Source organism: Bufo bufo, chromosome 9 (genome assembly GCF_905171765.1).
Source record: "Bufo bufo chromosome 9, aBufBuf1.1, whole genome shotgun sequence".
In the NCBI taxonomy this organism is placed as follows: Eukaryota; Metazoa; Chordata; class Amphibia; order Anura; family Bufonidae; genus Bufo; species Bufo bufo.
In genome coordinates, this window is record NC_053397.1 from 217,602,232 (window position 1) to 217,620,140 (window position 17,909).

Consider the following 17,909-nt stretch of genomic DNA (forward strand, 5'->3'; position numbering starts at 1 on the left):
AATTTATCAAAAGTTGAGATCAAATTACCGTGGTACAGCAGTCTCTACAGATCAGTCAAGTACATAAAAATCAATGTATAGGGGTACTGCTGTCTCTGTGGATGAGCTGAGCACCTACAGATTGATGTATAGGGCGTGGGGTTTCGCTCTGGTAGATAGGGTAAGCGGGCACAGTACAGAGGCAAAATACAAGTTCCTAACTCAAAACGTCAGTGTTTATTCACACTAGAGGCAATTGCACAGAACAGCAGTAACTTTGCAGTCTCGGTGTTAATTCCCACACAATGGAAAGTTCATATAACACAAGTCACCTTGCTGGCAGTTCTGCCTCCGGTAGTCCACAGCAGACTTTAGGGGGCCTGTTTCCCCAGAGTGCGGCTCTCAGCCCTCCAGCACGGCACAAAGCCTCAGATCCCCAAAAACAGAGACCTCTCTGCTGAGCCCAGCTGCCTATTCAAGGACAGCCAGGTGCTGCCAAAACCCCGGACCGGCACTTAAACTCCGGTCCGGTATTTGACCTCACCTGGCTGGAAACCAGCCCAGCCGCACATGGTGGGAGGAAAATACCTGCCTTGCCAGACACAACCCCTCACTGTGTCACAAGGGGTACTGCTGTCACTGTGGATTAACGGAGTACCAACAGATTAATGTATAGAGGTACTGCTGTCTCTGTGGTTGAGCTGAGTACCTACAGATTAATGTATAGAGGTACAGCTATCTCTGTGTATAAGCGGAGTTTCCATAGATCAATGTATAGGGGTATTGCTGTCTCTGTAGATGAGCTGAGTACCTGCAGATGAATGTATAGGGGTACTGCTGTCTCTGTAGATGAGCGGAGTACATGCAGATCAATGTATAGGGGTACTGCTGTCTCTGTGAATAAGCAGAGTTCCTACAGATCAATGTATAGGGGTACTTCTGTCTCTGTAGATGAGCTGAGTACCTGCAGATCAATGTATAGAGGTACTGCTGTCTCTGAGGATGAGCTGAGTCCATACAGATGAATGTATAGAGGTACAGCTGTCTGTAGAATTAATGTATAGGAGTACTGCTGTCTCTGTAGATGAGCAGAGTACCTGCAGATCAATGTATAGAGGTACTGCTGTCTCTGTAGAATTAATGTATAGGAGTACTGCTGTCTCTGTAGAATTAATGTATAGGGGTACTGCTGTCTCTGTAGATGAGCAGAGTACCTGCAGATGAATGTATAGGGGTACTGCTGTCTCTGTAGATGAGCAGAGTACCTGCAGATGAATGTATAGGGGTACTGCTGTCTCTGTAGATGAGCAGAGTACCTGCAGATCAATGTATAGGAGTACTGCTGTCTCTGTAGAATTAATGTATAGGGGTACTGCTGTCTCTGTAGAATTAATGCATAGGAGTACTGCTGTCTCTGTGTATAAGCGGAGTTTCCATAGATCAATGTATAGGGGTATTGCTGTCTCTGTAAATGAGCTGAGTACCTGCAGATGAATGTATAGGGGTACTGCTGTCTCTGTAGATGAGCGGAGTACATGCAGATCAATGTATAGGAGTACTGCTGTCTCTGTAGATGAGCTGAGTACCTGCAGATCAATGTATAGAGGTACTGCTGTCTCTGTGGATGAGCTGAGTCCATACAGATAAATGTATAGAGGTACAGCTGTCTGTCGAATTAATGTATAGGGGTACTGCTGTCTCTGTAGATGAGCGGAGTACCTGCAGATCAATGTATAGAGGTACTGCTGTCTCTGTAGAATTAATGTATAGGAGTACTGCTGTCTCTGTAGAATTAATGTATAGGGGTACTGCTGTCTCTGTAGAATTAATGTATAGGAGTACTGCTGTCTCTGTAGATTAGCGGAGTACCTGCAGATGAATGTATAGAGGTACTGCTGTCTCTGTAGAATTAATGTATAGGAGTACTGCTGTCTCTGTAGATGAGCGGAGTACCTGCAGATGAATGGTACTACTGCTGTCTCTGTAGAATTAATGTATAGGGGTACTGCTGTCTCTGTGGATCAGCTGAGTCCATACAGATGAATGTATAGAGGTACAGCTGTCTGTTGAATTAATGTATAGGAGTACTGCTGTCTCTGTAGATGAGCTGAGTACCTGCAGATCAATGTATAGAGGTACTGCTGTCTCTGTGGATGAGCTGAGTCCATACAGATAAATGTATAGAGGTACAGCTGTCTGTCGAATTAATGTATAGGGGTACTGCTGTCTCTGTAGATGAGCGGAGTACCTGCAGATGAATGTATAGAGGTACTGCTGTCTCTGTAGAATTAATGTATAGGGGTACTGCTGTCTCTGTAGATGAGCGGAGTACCTGCAGATCAATGTATAGAGGTAATGCTGTCTCTGTAGAATTAATGTATAGGAGTACTGCTGTCTCTGTAGAATTAATGTATAGGGGTACTGCTGTCTCTGTAGAATTAATGTATAGGAGTACTGCTGTCTCTGTAGATGAGCGGAGTACCTGCAGATGAATGTATAGAGGTACTGCTGTCTCTGTAGAATTAATGTATAGAGGTACTGCTGTCTCTGTGGATGAGCTGAGTCCATACAGATGAATGTATAGAGGTACAGCTGTCTCTGTCGAATTAATGTATAGGAGTACTGCTGTCTCTGTAGATGAGCGGAGTACCTGCAGATGAATGTATAGAGGTACTGCTGTCTCTGTAGAATTAATGTATAGGAGTACTGCTGTCTCTGTAGATGAGCGGAGTACCTGCAGATGAATGGTACTACTGCTGTCTCTGTAGAATTAATGTATAGGGGTACTGCTGTCTCTGTGGATGAGCTGAGTCCATACAGATGAATGTATAGAGGTACAGCTGTCTGTTGAATTAATGTATAGGAGTACTGCTGTCTCTGTAGATGAGCGGAGTACCTGCAGATGAATGTATATGGGTACTGCTGTCTCTGTAGAATTAATGTATAGGGGTACTGCTGTCTCTGTAGATGAGCGGAGTCCATACAGATGAATGTATAGAGGTACTGCTGTCTCTGTAGAATTAATGTATAGGAGTACTGCTGTCTCTGTAGAATTAATGTATAGGGGTACTGCTGTCTCTGTAGAATTAATGTATAGGGGTACTGCTGTCTCTGTAGAATTAATGTATAGGGGTACTGCGGTCTCTGTAGATGAGCAGAGTACCTGCAGATGAATGTATAGGAGTACTGCTGTCTCTGTAGATGAGCGGAGTACCTGCAGATCAATGTATAGAGGTACCGCTGTCTCTGTAGAATTAATGTATAGGAGTACTGCTGTCTCTGTAGAATTAATGTATAGGAGTACTGCTGTCTCTGTAGATGAGCAGAGTACCTGCAGATGAATGTATAGGGGTACTGCTGTCTCTGTAGATGAGCGGAGTACCTGCAGATGAATGTATAGGGGTACTGCTGTCTCTGTAGAATTAATGTATAGGGGTACTGCGGTCTCTGTAGATGAGCGGAGTACCTGCAGATGAATGTATAGGGGTACTGCTGTCTCTGTAGATGAGCGGAGTACCTGCAGATGAATGTATAGAGGTACTGTTGTCTCTGTAGAATTAATGTATAGGGGTACTGCTGTCTCTGTAGATGAGCGGAGTACCTGCAGATGAATGTATAGAGGTACTGCTGTCTCTGTAGAATTAATGTATAGGGGTACTGCTGTCTCTGTAGATGAGCGGAGTACCTGCAGATGAATGGTACTACTGCTGTCTCTGTGGATGAGCTGAGTACCTGCAGATGAATGTATAGAGGTACTGCTGTCTCTGTAGAATTAATGTATAGGGGTACTGCTGTCTCTGTAGAATTAATGTATAGGGGTACTGCTGTCTCAGTAGATGAGCGGAGTACCTGCAGATGAATGGTACTACTGCTGTCTCTGTGGATGAGCTGAGTACCTGCAGATGAATGTATAGGGGTACTGCTGTCTCTGTAGATGAGCGGAGTACCTGCAGATGAATGTATAGGGGTACTGCTGTCTCTGTAGAATTAATGTATAGGGGTACTGCGGTCTCTGTAGATGAGCGGAGTACCTGCAGATGAATGTATAGGGGTACTGCTGTCTCTGTAGATGAGCGGAGTACCTGCAGATGAATGTATAGAGGTACTGTTGTCTCTGTAGAATTAATGTATAGGGGTACTGCTGTCTCTGTAGATGAGCGGAGTACCTGCAGATGAATGTATAGAGGTACTGCTGTCTCTGTAGAATTAATGTATAGGGGTACTGCTGTCTCTGTAGATGAGCGGAGTACCTGCAGATGAATGGTACTACTGCTGTCTCTGTGGATGAGCTGAGTACCTGCAGATGAATGTATAGAGGTACTGCTGTCTCTGTAGAATTAATGTATAGGGGTACTGCTGTCTCTGTAGAATTAATGTATAGAGGTACTGCTGTCTCAGTAGAATTAATGTATAGGGGTACTGCTGTCGCTGTAGATGAGCGGAGTACACAAAGGTTGCTGTAGGGTAAAGGAGCGCCCATGAGCCAGTTCAGTACATAAAGATTAATATTTTAGTGTTATATGATCCAACACAAACAGTGAGATCTTTGTGGACCACATATTCGGTGCTTGCATTTTTCAATGGGTCCGTACCGGAGCAGTGGCTTGAACGCCGCTGATCAGCTGTTATTGTGGGGGGAATCTCCTGGCATGTATGGAAATGTAGTATAACATGGTAATTATGGCCACAGCAAGTCCTGCAGAATGGGAGACACTTTCTGCAGCGGTTCCTCACTTTGGCTAAAAGAGGGCAGTCTGTCACACGTGGTGGTGGCCACACGGCAGAGCCACGGCAGCAATGCAGCCAGGAGCCGGAGGACAGCTAATGACAGCAGCGCTTACTTGTTGCTTTTGATGGGCACACAGTCTGCCTAAAACACAGTAAAATCCGTGCAGACATGTGGCTCCTGGCTGCGTCAGACGAACGTATTTTCTTTCTGTGTCTGTTCCTTTTTTTGTTGTGGACCTTATGCAGAACCATTCATTTTAATGGGTCCGCAAAAAAATGGAAGTTACTCCGTGTGCATTCCGTCTCCATATGTCCTTTCTGCAAAAAAAATAGAACATGTCCTAATGTCCGCATTACGGACAAGGATAGTGTTGTTCTATTAGGAGCCAACTGCTCCGTTCTGCAAAATACAGAATGCACACAGACTTCATCTGTATTTTTCGCGGATCTGTTTTTTGCAGTCGTGTGCGTGAGCCTTAATAGTGGCAAATGCTACGAGTGAGAGCGCACTTAGGCCAGCTCAGATGTAAATGCTGCCATATACAGCCCCTACTCATCAATGTATTTCACCCCTTTCCCATTAACTTTAGTGGGGAAAGCAACCAAACAACCTCTTGAAAGTTTTTTTTTTTTCCTGGCGTTTTTGAAGCGTTTTTGGTGCTTTATGGCAAGCATTTTTTGAAGTTTAGGCAAAAAAAAACCTGTTCCCAGATTGTCACGTGGATGCCTATGGTAAATATTAAACGCAGGACGAATAGGCGCATTTTGGATCCAAATACTAATATACAATTGTTTTTATTTTTGTGTCTGGTGCAGTTTTTATTGGTGCTTTTGCATGGTATTTTTTGTACCAATGTATTCTCCTCATACAGAGGAAGCAACATGTACTTAAACACGTATCAAAAACGCAAGAAATAAAAGTCTTTAAATAGGGCAATGTTCAAACACACTATTTAGCTAAAAACATCACAATGCTGCTCAAGTCAGGCAATATTTTTGGGCGAAAAGAAAACCATACTTTTTGAAGTGGATTGGGCTTTGAGTTTGCGTTAGTCTCTAGAAATGATCTTGGCATAATCTTCAGTAACACAACACGATGGGGGATGTAGTGCAGGAAGGAGCGTAGTCCTAGACGCTATTATTACATCTGGGAAGTCCATAATTCATTACTGTAAGAAGGGAAGAATGACAGAGCCCATTACTGGTAATGTGTGTGATGCAGGCGCTCTACAGGAACCCCTGCATGTATACCACACACACACACCAGTGCACATATACAGCTCCATGTTGCCTGATCATTACGGGGTTAACGTCCAATAAAGAGTCTTTTTCTCCCCAGAGGTTCCTCGTCGCTCTTCTCCAGTCAATACAAAGGCGTACTTAGATCCTTCTCATCGTTTCCCATTATTGACTGACCGTGAAAAATTCCAGACCCTCTGGCAAGCGGCCATGAATACAGGGTCAAGGCTCGTGCACACGAGTGGTATTGAGCTCGCGCGAGTTCTGTCTTTTTTTTTTTTTTTTTCTCAGTTTTGCTTCAGTGTTTTCTGCAATTCTGTTTAAAGGGGTTCTTCAGGAATTAAGAAAATGAAAATACTTAAAGTGTAACTGTCATATATTTTTTTTATTTGCTAGTTTATTAGAGCTCGGCATGTATACCTGAGTCAGGCTACTTTCACACTTGCAGCAGGACGGATCCGACAGGCTGTTCACCGTGTCGGATCCGTCCTTCCGCTATTTCGCCGTACCGTCGCTCCGTCCCCATTGACTATAATGGGGACGGGGGCGGAGCATGCAGGACTTTTTAGTCGGACATGCCGGACTTTTTAGTCGGGCGGCTTTCGCCGTGCTGCGCCGGAGCTCCGCCCCCGTCCCCATTATAGTCAATGGGGACGAAGCGGCGGTCCGGCGGCACGGCGAAATAGCGGAAGGACGGATCCGACATGGTGAACAGCCTGTCGGATCCGTCCTGCCGCAAGTGTGAAAGTAGCCTTAGTCTGTCAATGATTGTCAAAAGATCTGTAATTACCTTATAATAACAGCTTTCATTAATGTCCTCTGTCACTTTCCGCTGCCCCCGTTGCTATGGCTTCTCTGTCTCCGGCTAGGAAGACGGAGGGGCGGTCCTTCACACTGCATGCCTGCATTAGGCTTCAGAGTGAGGAGGCGTGTCTCTCAGTAATCCAATCTGATTGGCTGGCAGGGAGCTGCTGGCTACAGTAATGTGTATGTGACCTGAGGGAAAGCAGTTTTGGCCTCAGAGAACTGGCAGAGGAGCCATCTTGAGAAGGTCCTCATATTGTAAATGTTTAAACAGCCATAACTAAGGGAAAAACCAAAGGAAAACTGTGGTATGTGAAGAAACTAAAGATTGCTTTATACATAATGCTGCAGCAGCAGTAACGTGATTTTTTTAATGAAAACATGACAGTTACACTTTAAATATTACTTTTATTATAACTATATTCCCAAATACCTTCCATTATTTATAATGGCTCGTTTTGTCTAGGGAGCGATCATTAGGGGGAACAAAATGGCCGCCGACCCATTAGTTCACAAAAAACCTGTCCTGATCACACATGAGGACAAATTACTTCAGAGCACTGAGCTAAAGATCTGCCTCAGCCTCCTCTCTGCTCTGCTTGTCAGGGATTATGATCCTGAATACAGATGATAAGAACTTCAGCTGAATCTCTGTGGAATTTAGTTCAGGAGGAGACATGAAGTACAGAGAGGACGGACAGGACAGACTGTGGTCATGGAGACTGCATACAAGAGCTGCTGCTCATTATCCACACCTCACAATCCTCTCATGTCTCCTCATCTCCATTCCTACAGAGATTCAGCTGAAGATCTTATCATCTGTATTTAGGATCATAATCCCTGACAATCAGAGCAGAGAGGAGGATGAGGCAGATCTAAGCCCAGGTCTACACGGCGACATTTGTCGCGCAACATTTTTATAATGGCAGTCTATGTGTTGCACTGCAACATACTGCGACGCATGGATTTTTATGCGACTGTCGCAGTCGCATGTTGCAGTGCGACACCATAGACTGCCATTATAAAAATTGTTGCGACAAATGTAGCAGTGTAGACCTAGCCTAAGGCTCATTGTGGTGAAGTAACTTGTCCTCCTGTGTGATTAGGACAGGTTTTGTGTGCACTAATAGGACGGCGGCCATTTTATTTCTCCTAATGATTGCTCCCCAGACAAAACAAGCCATTCTAAGTAATGAAAGTTATTTGTAAATATATTTATTATAAAATAATATTTAACTATTTTCATTTTTTTTAATTCCTGGAGAACCCCTTTTAAGGATCTTTTCTATCTGGGACATTTATGGCATATCGATAGGTTACATCATGAAGGTCTGATAGGCGTCACCTCTGTGGCCCTCTCCTGTCTGCAGAATGGGGTCCCAAAGTGAAGGGAGATCAAGCCGCATATGTGCCGCCACTCTGCTGTGGAACTTTCGAAAATAGCGGAGTACAGGCTCCATGGTGAAGGGATTGTGCCTCTTGCTCGGCTATATTCGGAAGTCCTGTAGCAGTGAACAGAGGCTGGCCATGTATGCGTGGTGTGCTTTCCCTTCACTTTGGGATCCCGTTCTTGAGATAGGAGTGGGCGTCAGAAGTTTTTTTCTGCGCAGTCGTCATCCGTTTTTCAAATATGTTTCATGCAAGTGAAAAAAAGAAACCTGCTGAACAACAGGTCAGTGAAAGACAAGTCTTCAGTACGCTACAGTATTTTTTTCTGACCCATTGACTTGAATTGCATGAAAAACACAAAGCATGCCCCGCATTTGGTTGCGTTTTTCACATAGACCTCGTCATTTCCATGGGGTCCTTCTTGCATAAAAACCCAAAAGGTGGAACATGGTGCATTTTTTTTCACGCAGAGCGGTCTTGCGTGAGAAAGGAACTCGTGCCTATATCCATTGACTTTAACGGGTCAGTTTTCACTGCTGCCCTGTCCGTGAATGAAGCTTGTATGTGTGCATGAGCCCCTAGGGAGCCTGCACACGGTGCATGAAATCTGCACCGAAACCATTTTTGGTGTGGTTTTTATACTGTTTTTGGAGAGGATTTAATGTGGTTTTGGCCTCATGCACACGTATTTTTTCACGGTCCGCAAAACGGGGTTCCATTGTTCCGTGATCAGTTTCCGTGTGTCTTCCTTGATTTTTGGAGGATCACCAGACATGAAGGAAAGTGAAAAAAAATCTAAGTCAAGTTTGCCATGCAAATGATAGGAAAAAAACGGACGCGGTCGCGGATGACAATCTTGTGTGCCTCCGTGTTTTTTCACTGACCCATTGACTTGAATGGGTCCGCGAACCATTGTCCGTGAAAAAAATAGGACAGGTCATATTTTTTTGATGGACTGGAAACACGGATCATGGACGCGGATGACAAACTGTGCATTTTCCGAGTTTTCAACGGACCCATTGAAAGTCGTTAGACACAACGTCGCCATGTAGCCCCAGCCTAAGGGCTCATGCACGTGACCATAGTTTTGGTCCGCATTTTTTGTGGATCAGATGTGGACCCATTCATCTCCAAGGGGCCACGGAAGATGCGGACAGAACACCATAGTGCTGTCCACATCCATAAGTCCAAATACGTTGTCCTATTCTTGTCCGGTTTGGGCACAAGGATAGGACTTTTCTGAAGGGGTAAAAAAAATAAAAATGACAGCAGGATCTCGGCCGGGATCCATATTTTGCAGATCCATGATTTGCGGACCACAAAAATGGCTACGGCTGTGTGCACGAGCCCTAACGGTAGTGGTGTCTGCACCGGCATCAGTGCCTGGGTGCACCTAAAATATAGAAGACCATTCCGCCACATGTGAACGCGGTCTTGCCGGATGTTCGGCCGCTGCCTGAACCCGGTTTTGTCAGAACCAAGGCTTATGAGGATCTGACTTTCTAATGAATACTTACTATGGTTGCCATTTACAGCACAATATAGTAATGGTGTTTTTTTTTAATGCCTTTGACACCGGTATTTGGGGCATCATGATGATTGTAAGCTCCGCAGACCAATTCACAAATAGGGTGCTGTCATAATGCACATTGTGCAGCTTGTGCTGTGCTCAGTAGGACTACAAGTCCCAGAATCTCTCTTCAGCGTCTTCCCTGCAGTCCAGCTCTGGGTGCAGTGGGTGCTGTGAGGGCACAGGATCTGCTCTGGGTGCAGTGAGGGCACAGGATCTGCTCTGGGTGCAGTGGGTGCTGTGAGGGCACAGGATCTGCTCTGGGTGCTGTGAGGGCACAGGATCTGCTCTGGGTGCAGTGGGTGCTGTGAGGGCACAGGATCTGCTCTGGGTGCTGTGAGGGCACAGGATCTGCTCTGGGTGCAGTGGGTGCCGTGAGGGCACAGGATCTGCTCTGGGTGCAGTGGGTGCTGTGAGGGCACAGGATCTGCTCTGGGTGCAGTGGGTGCTGTGAGGGCACAGGATCTGCTCTGGGTGCAGTGGGTGCTGTGAGGGCACAGGATCTGCTCTGGGTGCAGTGAGGGCACAGGATCTGCTCTGGGTGCAGTGGGTGCTGTGAGGGCACAGGATCTGCTCTGGGTGCAGTGGGTGCTGTGAGGGCACAGGATCTGCTCTGGGTGCTGTGAGGGCACAGGATCTGCTCTGGGTGCTGTGAGGGCACAGGATCTGCTCTGGGTGCTGTGAGGGCACAGGATCTGCTCTGGGTGCTGTGAGGGCACAGGATCTGCTCTGGGTGCAGTGGGTGCTGTGAGGGCACAGGATCTGCTCTGGGTGCTGTCAGGGCACAGGATCTGCTCTGGGTGCAGTGGGTGCTGTGAGGGCACAGGATCTGCTCTGGGTGCTGTCAGGGCACAGGATCTGCTCTGAGTGCTGTCTGTCAGGGCACAGGATCTGCTCTGGGTGCAGTGGGTGCTGTCTGTCGGGGCACAGGATCTGCTCTGGGTGCAGTGGGTGCTGTCTGTCAGGGCACAGGATCTGCTCTGGGTGCTGTCTGTCAGGGCACAGGATCTGCTCTGGGTGCAGTGGGTGCTGTCTGTCAGGGCACAGGATCTGCTCTGGGTGCTGTCTGTCAGGGCACAGGATCTGCTCTGGGTGCAGTGGGTGCTGTCAGGGCACAGGATCTGCTCTGGGTGCTGTGAGGGCATAGGATCTGCTCTGGGTGCTGTGAGGGCACAGGATCTGCTCTGGGTACAGTGGGTGCTGTCTGTCGGGGCACAGGATCTGCTCTGGGTGCAGTGGGTGCTGTCTGTCAGGGCACAGGATCTGCTCTGGGTGCTGTGAGGGCACAGGATCTGCTCTGGGTACAGTGGGTGCTGTCAGGGCACAGGATCTGCTCTGGGTGCTGTCTGTCGGGGCACAGGATCTGCTCTGGGTGCAGTGGGTGCTGTCTGTCAGGGCACAGGATCTGCTCTGGGTGCTGTCTGTCAGGGCACAGGATCTGCTCTGGGATCTCTCAGATCCACCTTAAGAAATCTCGCGGCCGGGGCTCCCCGCGCATGCGCACAGCTGTCAGCCGAGTGACGGGAAGCGGAGCTCGGGGCCGCGCACTGAGAACTGAGAAGAAGTCCTGACGGCGAGGAGCCCGGGAGCAGCACCGTGTGAGGGGACCAGCGGGGCCACAGCTTCCGGGTGAGCGGGGAGGATGAGGGGAGTAGTCGATGGAGACTGAGGGGAGTAGTGGAATAGTCGGTAAAGGCTGAGGGGAGTAGTGGAATAGCCTGTGGAGACTGAGGGGAGTAGTGGAATAGCCTGTGGAGACTGAGGGGAGTAGTGGAATAGTCTGTGGAGACTGAGGGGAGTAGTGGAATAGTCTGTGGAGACTGAGGGGAGTAGTGGAATAGTCTGTGGAGACTGAGGGGAGTAGTGGAATAGCCTGTGGAGACTGAGGGGAGTAGTGGAATAGCCTGTGGAGACTGAGGGGAGTAGTGTAGTAGTTGGTGGAGATTGAGGGGAGTAGTGTAATAGTTGGTGGAGATTGAGGGGAGTAGTGTAATATTTGGCGGATACTGAGGGGGTTAGTGGAATTGTTGGCGGATACTGAGGGGGGTAGTGTAAGGCCCCTTTCAGACGAGCGAGTGTCACGCTCCAGATTCACAGCGTGAGTATGAGGCAGCTCCTGTCCTGACCTCCCAGCACTGACTGGTCTAGCATTATATTGATTTATGAATTTATGTAACCCTTAGGCCCCTTTCACACGGGCGAGTTTTCCGCGCGGGTGCGATGCGTGAGTTGAACGCATTGCACCTGCACTGAATCAGGACCCATTCATTTCTATGGGGCTGTGCACATGAGCGGTGATTTTCACGCATCACTTGTGCGTTGCGTGAAAATCGCAGCAAGCTCTTTTTTGTGTGTTTTTCACTCAACTCAGGCCCCATAGAAGTGAATGGGGCTGCGTGAAAATCGCGATTTTCATGCACGGTTGCTAGGTGACGATCAGGATGGAGACCCGATCATTATTATTTCCCCTTATAACATGGTTATAAGGGAAAATAATAGCATTCTGAATACAGAATACATAGTAAAATAGCGCTGGAGGGGTTAAAAAAAATAAAAAAATTATTTAACTCGCCTTAATCCACTTGCTCGCGCAGTCGGCATCTCTTCTGTCTTCATCTTAGCTGTGTGCAGGAAAAGGACCTGTGGTGACGTCACTCCGGTCATCACATGATCCATCACATGATCTTTTACCATGGTGATGGATCATGTGATGGACCATGTGATGGACCTGCAATCAGCAAAGAAGGAGACAGAAGAGAAGCCGGGCTGCGTGAGCAAGTGGATTAAGGTGAGAATGCTATTATTTTCCCTTATAACCATGTTATAAGGGAAAATAATACAATCTACAGAACACCGATCCCAAGCCCGAACTTCTGTGAAGAAGTCCGGTTTGGGTACCAAACATGCGCGATTTTTCTCACGCAAGTGCAAAACGCATTACAATGTTTTGCACTCGCGCGGAAAAATCGTGCATGTTCCCGCAACGCACCCGCACCTTTTCCCGCAACGCCCGTGTGAAAGAGGCCTTAGAGGTCTGGAATGTATTGGCTAACACTGACATAATGCTGTCATAATACATTCCAGAACTGTAAGGGTTACATAGCATCATAAATCAGTATAATGCTGTGCGACCCCTGACAGTGCTGGGAGGTCAGGACAGGAGCTGCCGCATACTCCCACTGCGAGTCTGCAGCGTGGGACTCGCTTGTCTGAAAAGGGACTAAGGCTAGGGCTACACAGCGACATTTGTCGCACCATTGTCTCGCAACAATTTTTATAATGATAGTCTATGGTGTCGCACTGCGACATACTGTGACGTGACAGTCGCATAAAACCCATCCAAAATAGATTTTTCTGCGACTGTCGTGTCGCAATCGCAGCATGTCGCAGTGTGACACCATAGACTATCATTATAAAATTTTTGCCCGACATTAGTGTGACATCGATGTCGTTGTGCCCTATGTGTCGTGCGACTTATTGTCGTCGTGTAGCCCTAGCCTAATAGTCAGTGGAGACTGAGGGGAGTAGTAGAATAGCTGCTGGAGACTGAGGGGAGTAGTAGAATAGCTGCTGGAGACTGAGGGGAGTAGTGGAATAGCCGCTGCTGAGTTGTCAGGTGAAGGAAGTGTGAGGGAAAGTGGACAGCATGGAGAGACTGAGGGGAGGAGTGAGTCAATCAATGGACATTGAGTGTTGAATCTGTTGGTGGATGTTGAGAGGAGTAGTGAATCTGTCTGTGGATGTTGAGAGGAGCAGGTAACTGGTTGGTAGATGTTCAGAGGATTAGTGAGTCGGTTGGTGGACATTGAGGGCAGTAGTAAAGCAGTTGATGGATCTTGATAGGAGTAGTGGGTCAGTTGGTAGATGAGTAGTGAGTCGGTTGGTGGACATTGAGGGCAGTAGTGGGCTTGGAGTGATACTGTAGAGTGGGTAAGTCTGTGGACAATGAGGGGAGTAGTTGAAAATGACTACAGGTAGCGTATTGTACGATGGGAGGTGTAGTGACTGTGGACATGACTGATGTCAGGAGTAGGACCAATTTAGGACGGGATGATGGGAGATGTAGTAGCAGAGAGGGCGATATTTAAGGGACACAGGAAGGGCATAGTGGGTAGAGGGTAGAGACTGAGGGAAGAGGCATAGAGACTGAGGGGAGACTGGGCGGCAGAGGAAGCCAGCAGGTTTAGTGGGTGAGTGGGCACAGGAAGCTGGGTATTAGGCGAGTGGGTGATTGGTGGGCGTCTGAGGTGATTGTAGGACCGGTAATCCCACTGAGGCCGTTACCCAAGTTGTGGGTAAGGTGGACGTAGTGGGTGGATGAGGGGGGCGAGGAGTGGTGAGTTAAGGCAGTAGAGGGCACAGGGTTAGGGGGTGCAGTGTGATGGGCGCTAGTCCCATCTTGAGGACCCACTAAAGTTATTCTCTTATGGAGTTTCCCTTTATAGCTGGAGGTTTAGGACCGTGGTCTGCAGCCTGCATGTTAAGGACATGCTGAGAGCTGTAGTTTCATAACAACTGGAGAGTCACATATTGCAGAACACCGACATGACTCACATCGGGTAAAACCACGGGGCCGTCCGTCTACTTTATACGGCTAGAAGGGCAACTTCCCCTAAAGAAGAAACCAGTCATAGAACGGACTGCACCTCCCTGCACCGACGAGACACCGAACCTGTGCGCCAGGCAACTGTAAAGTCAGCAATTCCCTAATACAGGCTTATTAATGGATTTGCTGATGATGGGCTGTGTGCATGGTGCTCTGTATACTGACTGGGAAGTGTGTATGTGTATTATATAGGTATTATCATTTTAGTATATTCTTTGCTGTCAACTTTTATTTTAATCGTGGACACCCCCTTTAAATTATAACTTTTTAGCTGCCTGCACTCACTGCTAGGGGGAGCTCCGCACATACTGGTGCAGATTTACTGGAAAATGGGGCATGGATATGTGTGAAGGGGTCCCGACCTCAGATTGACACCACGTGCCACATTTGTACAAGAATTTTGTCATATGATTTTAGCGAATAGTTAGCCAACTAATAAAACATAGACTGGACCGTCTAAAGATGCCCAAAATGTATCATCTAGCATAAAGAAGTCTGATAAATCAGTCGCATCTTTGCTACTTTCACACTCTCGTTGTGGGCAGATCCGTCATGGATCTGCAAAAACGGATCCGTTACAATAATACAACTGCATGCATCCGTCATGAACGGATCCGTTTGTATTATCTGTAACATAGCCAAGACGGATCCGTCATGAACTCCATTGAAAGTCAATAGGAGACGGATCCGTTTTCTATTGTGCCAGATTTTGTCAGAGAAAATGGATCCGTCCCCATTGACTTACATTGTGTGCCGGGATGGATCCGTTTGGCTCAGTTTCGTCAGACGGACACCAAAACGCTGCAAGCAGCCTCCAGAGCGGAATGGAGACTGAACGGAGGAAAACTGATGCATTCTGAGTCAATCCTTTTCCATTAAGAATGCATTTGGGCAAAACTGATCCCTTTTGGACCGATTGTGAGAGCCCTGAATTGATCTCACAAACAGAAAGCCAAAACGGCAGTGTGAAAGTAGCCTTTAGGGTCCATTCACACGTCCGTAATTTGGGTCCGCATTCGTTCCGCAATTTGCGGACCCATTCACTTTCAATGGGGCTGGAACGGATGCAAATCCACATTTCCTGGATCTGCATTTTCGGGATCCGCATCCGTTTTTTCGGGATCCGTTTTTTCGGGATCCGCAATTTTGTTCCTGAAAAAAATAGAACATGTCCTATTATTGTCCGCAATTGCGGACCAGAAAAGGAATTTTCTATTATAGTGTCTGTGATGTGCGGATCCGCAAATTGCGGATCGCACATTGCAGGTGTCCGTGTTTTGTGGATCCGCAAAACACTTACGGACGTGTGAATGGACCCTTAAGTTCACACTGTCTAAATATTAGACGAGATAAGCCCGCTGGGGAAGGCTTATGGTGTATAAAAAAGTTGCATGCCATATTTGCGCTATAATATGTGACTTTTTAAACTTTTCTGTACTTTTTCAAAGAGGATGAGGCCTCTCAGTGCAAAGTGAAACTGCCCTGCTATGTCGGTATTGAGGCCAGTGTACAAACAGTATGGAGGTAGCTCCCTCTAGTGGTGGCTTCTGGCAGACAGAATGGGATCAGTTATCTAGATGATCTATCCTTAGGGCACATTAGAACAGATTTGTTGGGTCCATCTCACAACACCCCCCAGCGATCACATAGTAAAGCGTCCATGGCGCTGATGTGTCCCCTTCCTTATTTATATCGCTCTGTACTACATAATGCTTTACTTTTAGTAGGGGCTGTGGTTGACGTCTTAGTCCTGTCCTATACCAATATTTTAAGCACATCCGCTACAAAAAAAAAGGGCAGGAGCTCCACTGCCCCTACAAACAACTGATTGGGGTGCCAAGAGTCAGACCCTCTTTGATCTACCCTAAGGATGGACTATGATTTTTAAGAATCTGGATAACTTCGCAGTCGGAGGTTGTGCCCTTTGTATAAGCTGCGGAGCGCAGTGGCACATAGTAAGATATGATGCCGCTTTCTGGCAGCGTGATATTATGTACATCGGTGACTTCATACATTTTTTTTTAAATGCATGATAGTTATATTTTATCTGCAGCCTCAAGATCGCAGAGGAGAATACAGCTAATTCAGCCTGATTTCAGGTTCAGGGGAGGCTGTAAGGACGATGGCAGCGTCATCACCTTCTCTGGTGGTGAAAACCCTTTTAAAAATGAACCTTGTGTGAACATGTTGCTTGTTCATAGGGCGATTTGCATTCTTGCGCCCATTAGATCATATGCCTTAAAGGCCATCTGTCAGCAGATTTGTCCCTATGACACTGGCTGACCTGTTCCATGTGCGCTTGGCAGCTGAAGGCATCTGTGTTGGTCCCATGTTCATATGTGCCCACATTGCTGAGAAAAATTAAAAGTTTTAATATATGCAAATGAGCCTTTGGGAGCAATGGGGGCGTTGCCATTACACCTAGAGGCTCTGCTCTCTCTGAAACTACCATGCCCTCTCCACTTTGACAGGACTGGGCAGGCGTGTTGATGTTTACTTTGCCTGCTCCTGCTGCAGGGGGAACGGCAGTTGCAGAGAGAACAGAGCCTCTAGGTGTAATGGTAACGCCCCTGTTGCTCCTAGAGGCTAATTTGCATATATTAAAACATCATTTTTCTCAGCAATGCAGGCACATATGAACATGGGACCAACACAGATGCCTTCAGCTGCCAAGTGCACATTGAACATGTCAGCCAGTGTCATAGGGACAAATCTGCTGACATATGCCCTTTAAGAAGATTGTGCCTCACTTTAGAGCTCTGTCGGTGTCCCGATACCCGCGCCGCAGATACTGTCCAGAATGGCAGCTTGAAGTGCCATCTACATGCCCTTGACCGCTGCACTCACATGGCATCAATGCTCATGTCGTCACTGAGGCCATTGAGTGCCCGGCAGCAGTAACGTGCATGTAGACAGCATGTCACATTTCTGGTTTGGCGAGGACGGGCGCGGGAACTGGGACACTCTGAGAAGGAGAGGTTGTTCCAACCTCCTGCCACTTTTTATTTTTATTTTTTATTGGCCTCGGACAACCCCTTTAATAGAGTAGAGGACGGTCACCATTCAGTTAAGGGGGATTTTAACTTCTTCACTTAGGGTGGAAAGTGACTGCAAAGAGGCTCTTGCTCCGTCAGGAAGGCTAGGCATGCCTATTTATTAAAGGGGTACTCCAGTTGTAGTAGTTTATTCCCTTTCCAGGTCGGAGTCTGACAGTCACGAGACAAAGGACTCTGTATCCTATAGGATCCCCCTCACATGAATAGAGCGTCAAGCTGAGTATGCATGGTGCTCGTCCAGACTCTTGGAGTACAAGCGCTCAGTCGTTTTCTGCTGTCCCGTTAGGTGTGCATGCTGAGCCTGCTGGTGCATTCATTTCATGGACCCCCGCAGGCTGATCGATGAGGTTCATAGCAGTCGGACTCCCCTAAACTATTAGTTATCCTCTGTCCTGCGGAATGCCCCTTTAATTTTAATTGCACCATTGTAATACTTCTTTCCTCCTCTGGTGGCGCTGAAGGGGGCTTGAGCATTTGCTGCAGTTTTCTTGCACAGATTACAGCTGATCTCAGGGGTTCTAGACAGCAGGACAACCTA

General features: G+C 47.2%; 1 protein-coding gene across 2 annotated transcripts in view; it reads left to right on the forward strand.

Moving 5' to 3' along the window:
- The first annotated feature begins 11,222 nt into the window (after positions 1-11,222).
- JAK1 (Janus kinase 1) overlaps positions 11,223-17,909 on the forward strand; it is a 79,420-nt gene continuing 72,733 nt past the window's right edge. For both annotated transcript variants that reach the window (XM_040407527.1, XM_040407529.1), the window contains exon 1: positions 11,223-11,338. The gene's annotated coding sequence lies outside the window, so the exon portion shown is untranslated. The remainder of the gene's footprint in view (positions 11,339-17,909) is intronic.